Consider the following 5,908-nt stretch of genomic DNA (forward strand, 5'->3'; position numbering starts at 1 on the left):
AAAGCATCTGAAAAAGAAGATATATACACACATATATATAAAACAATCGCTTTGCTGTACACCTGAAACATTGTAAATCAACTATACTTCAATTTTCAAAAATGAAAAAAAAAGAACAAAAAAACTCTATTTCTTAGTTAAAAGATCTATCTAAAAACAAGGTCCTACTCTATAGTGCAGGGAACTATATTCAATATCCTGTGATAAACCATAATGGAAGAGAATATTTAAAAAAAAGAATGTCTATATGCGTATAACTGAGTCACTTTGCTGTATAGCAGAGATTGGAGCAACATTGTAAATCAAGTGTACTTCAATAAAAAGTAAACAAAAGCTTTGAAACACACAAATATATACATGTATATTACATTTTATATATATATATATTTACATATATATAAAATATAGTAAACTGTCTTCCAGAAATGCGGTGCTCAATGTATGGCTAGATTTCTGCTAATGAGCAAACTAACTCCTTAATTATAATTTAGCTTCTCAGGTAAATTTGTTTACAGGGAGAAAACACACTAATTACAGATTATAAGCATCCAATCTGTAAAACCAGACCCACTGAATGAATAAATAAAATAGAATTTTAGAACCTACATAGCCACAGTCCTACCCCTAAGAATTGCACATACCAAGTTATCATCTTGCTATTGTAACTGAAATTACAAGACTCTTCATAAATTATTATGCAATTTAAAATAAATAAAATATGTATTATTATGTCTGAATTTAACTGACCTTAAAAACTGACAGAATTTTGATTAATTCTCTTATATATCTAGAAGAAGCTGAGTAATGGAATTTTAGCACCTGACGTTAACAGCTGCTTGGAATATTGAAAAGTTAATAGACTTTGGAGTTAAGCTAATGTAGACTTGCACCCTGGCTCTGCCAATTAGCAACAGTATTGAGGTCTTGGGCCTCTGTTTTTTTCATGGGTATAATGGTAGGGATCCTTTTTATCAGTTTATGGTAATTAGAGATAATCTACATAAAACTCTTCCCAGAGGTCTAGCACAAATCAGGACCTCAACTATGATAACTATTAAGATATTATTTACTGAGAGATAGTTCCTGGAGTTCATTATCAATTAATTAATGATTGACTGTTAGAGTATCAAATTTCTAGTTAAGCAACATAATTAAATACAGAAGGGCTCAGAGGGATTCAGAGCAGGGCAGGAATCTATCACAGAGAGGGGGTTGTGCTCTACTGACAGTAATGCCAAGTTAGATAACACTTCTTCTTTTTTTTTTTTTTTTTTTTAATATTTATTTATTTATTTTTGGCTGTGTTGGGTCTTCGTTTCTGCGCGAGGGCTTTCTCCAGTTGCGGCAAGCGGGGGCCACTCTTCATCGCGTTGCGCGGGCCTCTCACTATCGCGGCCTCTCTTGTTGCGGAGCACAGGCTCCAGATGCGCAGGCTCAGTAGTTGTGGCTCACGAGCCCAGTCCCTCCGCGGCACGTGGGATCTTCCCAGACCAGGGCTCAAACCCGCGTCCCCCGCGTTGGCAGGCAGACTCTCAACCACTGCGCCACCAGGGAAGCCCCAGATAACACTTCTTAAGTCATCATAGATTTTTTATTAATTTCTATGTGGAGAAACTTTGTACTGTTTGTTTGTCAATACAACTCACAAAATGATGCTTAGGTTCAGAAATAAATCATGAATTTTAAATATCATGTTCGAACATTGCATTAGGCTCCCACAAATCACCTGAACTGTGGACTTAGCTTTTGCTCACGAAAAAGTAGCTTGACTCCAAAATGAGCAAAATATATGAAACAATTGTCTTCAAAATATTGGGCAACAGGCAGTACAGGAGTGTGATACTTGAGAAAGGGTGAAAAAATGAGTTGAACCCTGCTCAGAGGCAATGTATGAACTGTGGCATAAGAAACCAAGCAGAGCCCTACAGTCTTGTTCAGCTGAGGAGTCAGAAATTATCTTGGAGACCAAAGTAGCTAGAATTTGCAGAGCAGAGTACTAGAGAGGAGGAAGCTGTGTAGAGAAAGAGCTCCAAAAGTCTGCGGAGGGGTCTTTTCAAGTCTTTGGTGGAATACTGCACATGCCTAGGCTGGAACCCCATAGCCTGGGCAGTGAAAAACTGCCAGGGAACTAAATGTTAAGAGTCCAGAGTTCACACAGACCGTGGATATAATCAAGTTTCTACCTGTCAGCGTGGAGAGAGTTCACTGAACACCCAAGCATTAATAGAGTACACAGGAAAGCCACACTTTAGTAGTAGTGCTAAACTAGATCTAGAGTAAAGGATATTTTCATCTACCATAACAAATCTTCAAACAAACTTGTAAAGGATCCAGCTAATCTCCAAATAACTCATCTCCCTTTCTCTCTTTTAGGGAGGCAAGAAAAATCCAAAAACTTCACAATGTAACTTTATAATGTTTGGCACTCAGTCAGAAATTACTAGACACAGAAAGAAACAGAAAAATGTGATCTATAAGAAGGAGAAAAGTCATTCAATAGTTGCAGATCTAGAAATGACAGAGATGATGGAATTAGCAAACAAGGACCTTAAAATATGTATCATAAATATGCTCAGGAATTTAAAATAAAATGTACATAATGAATAAACAAATATGAAAGACATGAAAAATAACAAAGGGAACTTTCAGAAGTTAAAATTAGACTATCTGAAATGAAAAATTCATCAGATGTCTATTCAGTGGAATAAAGAATACAGAAGATAGGCTTAGTAAACTTGAAGACATAGCAATAAAAGCTGACCAAACTGAAGCAAGAGATAAAACATCAGAGACTATATTAAATGGCTCAAGATAACTGGTGTCCTAGAAGGAAGGTGGTAAAAACAAACATTTGAAGAACTAATGGCCAACAGTTTTCCAAATTTGATGAAAAGTATAAACCTACATATTCAAGAATCTCAAAGAACCCACACAGAATAAATACAAAGAAAATCACACCAAGTCAAATAAAAGCCCAATTACTGAAAATAAGTGGTAAAAATATATATTTTTAACAGCCAGAGGGGAAAAATAGGTACATTACATACAGTGGGGAAAAAAACAAATGAATAGTCACAGCCTTCTAATAGAAACAATGTAAGCTAGAATACAATGGAACAATATCTTTGAAGTGCTGTAAGAAAAGAAATACTATCAACTTATACTTCTGTACTAAGGAAAAAGAGCTTTCAAAAACAAAGACAAAATAAAGACTTTTTTTTCCCCAGACAAACAAACATGGAGAGAAACTACTGCAAGCAAATCTATACTATAAGAAATGTTAAAGGAACTTTTTGAGTCTTTAATCCAACCACATCAATAATTATAAAATATGTAATCAGACTATAAAGGCTAATTAAAAGCAAAGATTGTCAGTTTGGTTAGAAAAGTAAAATGTAACTATATTTCATTTCAAAGAAATAAGTTTTAACTACAAAGATAAGTTAGAAGTAAAGGGGCAGAAAAAGGTGTAACATAAATTCTAATAATAAAACAGTTGGTTTTAGCTAAATTAATATCAAAGTAAATTCAAATCAAAAAGTATTACTAAAAAATAAACAGGGACGTTTAATAATGATAAAAATGTAAATTCATTAAGAAGACACAATAATCCTACTTGTATATGCACCTAATGACAAAGCTGCAAAAATTCATGAAGCAAAAACTGACAGTACGAAATTTATAGTCAAAATCAAATTACAGGTGATCTTAATACTTCTTTCTTAGCAACTGGTAGAACAAATTTCAAAATTGGTAATAAACTGGATTTTGAGCTACCAGTTTAACCTAATTGACATTTATAAAACATTATACCCAACAACTACAGAATACACATTCTTTTCAATTTCACTTGGAACATTCACCAAGATAGAGCATATGCTGGGCCATGAACCAAATCACAATAAATTTCAAAGGACTGTTATTATACAGAATATATTCTGTGTGAAAAGCAGAATTAAATTATAAATCAATAACAGAAGGATATCTGGAAAATCACCAAATATTTGGAAATCAAGTAATATATTCCTAAATAACCCATGCACCAAAGAAAAAAAATCACAAGGAAAATTTTAAAATGTTTTTAACTAAATGATAATAACAACACATCAAAATTTGAACACCCAAAGTCATCTAGGAATAGGCAGTGAAAGAAAATACATTATAAAGGTTTTCAGGGCAACATTTAAAATGGGAGGACAATGACCTTAAATAGGCTTAAATACTTTTTCTGAGTGTTTTTCTCTTTATTTGCAGAACTAAAAGAGAAGAACTACATAAAAGTTCCTCCTACCTAAGACAGACCTTAATAAGAAACTAGAATTCGATTTTTATTAAAAAAAAAACCTCAAAGGTACATTTTTAGTTTTTTTTTAAATATCCAATTAGTAAATGGGTTAAGAGCACAGACTCTGAAGCCTTAGTTAACATCCCAGCTCCACCACTCACTAGCTATGTGTCCATAGGCAAGTTACTGAATCCCTCTGTGCCTCCCTTTCCTCATCTGTAAAGTGGGGATTAATGATAATATCTGTCAGTATGATAATTTTAAAAGCAAATATTTATAAAGTGCTTAGAATAATGTTTGCCCATATAAATGTTATATATGTGCCAGTTAAATAAATAAGTAATAAATAAATACTTTGGATCACTGTCTACAATCATCACCAATCTTTGATAAAGGTAAAATTTTCAAGTCTGATGTCTAAACCAAACGTTTAAACAGAAATCTAAGCTTTAAGGTTTGTTATCCAAATTGGGCATAAATCTCCCTCCCTTCCAACTTTCACCTATTCCCCTCCCCATGCTATTCCTTCTCCACCAAGCCAATCACCTGTGAAAGTGTGTGCCTTGTATTGCTTTGTTCACTGATCTTAACTCTTCACTCAGCCTAAGAACAAGAAAAGCAAGATTGAGGCCTCTGCTGTGAAACTAACTCCTAGGTAACAAAGTTAATAGCACTGCTCATGATTATCTAGAGCAAAGGCAAGATAAGCAGACAAGAGTTATTTCCTTCAGTGCTGAAGCCCCAGAGCACAGAGGCACCCCATTCCTGTGGTGAGGGTTTTAGCAGGAATTATACCGTGTTGCATAATAACCGGCTACCAAGTCTTCCACTGAATAGTAAGTTAAATCATTTAATCTCACTCTTTTCCTCTGATCCTTCATCTGTAAACTAGGGGTTAATAGACTATGTTGTGAGATATAATGAGTTAATACATATAAAGTGCCTACATATGCACGGTAAAGCAAGAACATCATAAACATTAGCTATTATTATTTGGTAGGAATTAGTCGTTTCAGTTTCAGCATTGCCTTTCCTTTAGGGTTTATTGCAATAACTATATGACTTAGGAAAGGGGTGTATGGAAGGCGGGAGTTTGAAACCGAGGGACCGCAGGAGAAGCTGATACTAGCACAAAACGGCAAGGTCTATTGTCAAGCCCTGAGAATAAACTTTAGCATGGTAATCAGAGCAGAATCCCAGTGGCCACAACTTCCCTACAAAGCCGCAAACACACAAAGCAGGGCGCTCAGAATCCAAAGGCAGGAGACATCCCGACCCGGAGAAGCCAGAAGGGGGCCTCAGCACAGACGTTTACGCCGCTAAATTCCCAAGGAGTTGGCTCGGTGGCCTCCACGCTCCGAGAGACGCCTTTACCCTGTAAAGTGTGTCTGTGCTTCTGTACTGCTTGGCTCCCGCAGTGGTCCCGGGTGGCGGTTGGCGTTCCCACCAGCCACACCAGTACCCCAGACCGCAGCCGCAGCCAGCGCGGCGAGAAAGAGCACCCAAGCTTCGGACCTCGGGGGCGGGGCTTGCGCGGAGGCCGCACCCCGCCGTCCCCATTGGCTGAGGCTGCCCGGGGCCGGGGTCAACGCGCACCAGTCCGAGACCCCCGCAGCTCCGCCC

Source organism: Tursiops truncatus, chromosome 5 (assembly GCF_011762595.2).
Source record: "Tursiops truncatus isolate mTurTru1 chromosome 5, mTurTru1.mat.Y, whole genome shotgun sequence".
NCBI lineage: Eukaryota > Metazoa > Chordata > Mammalia > Artiodactyla > Delphinidae > Tursiops > Tursiops truncatus.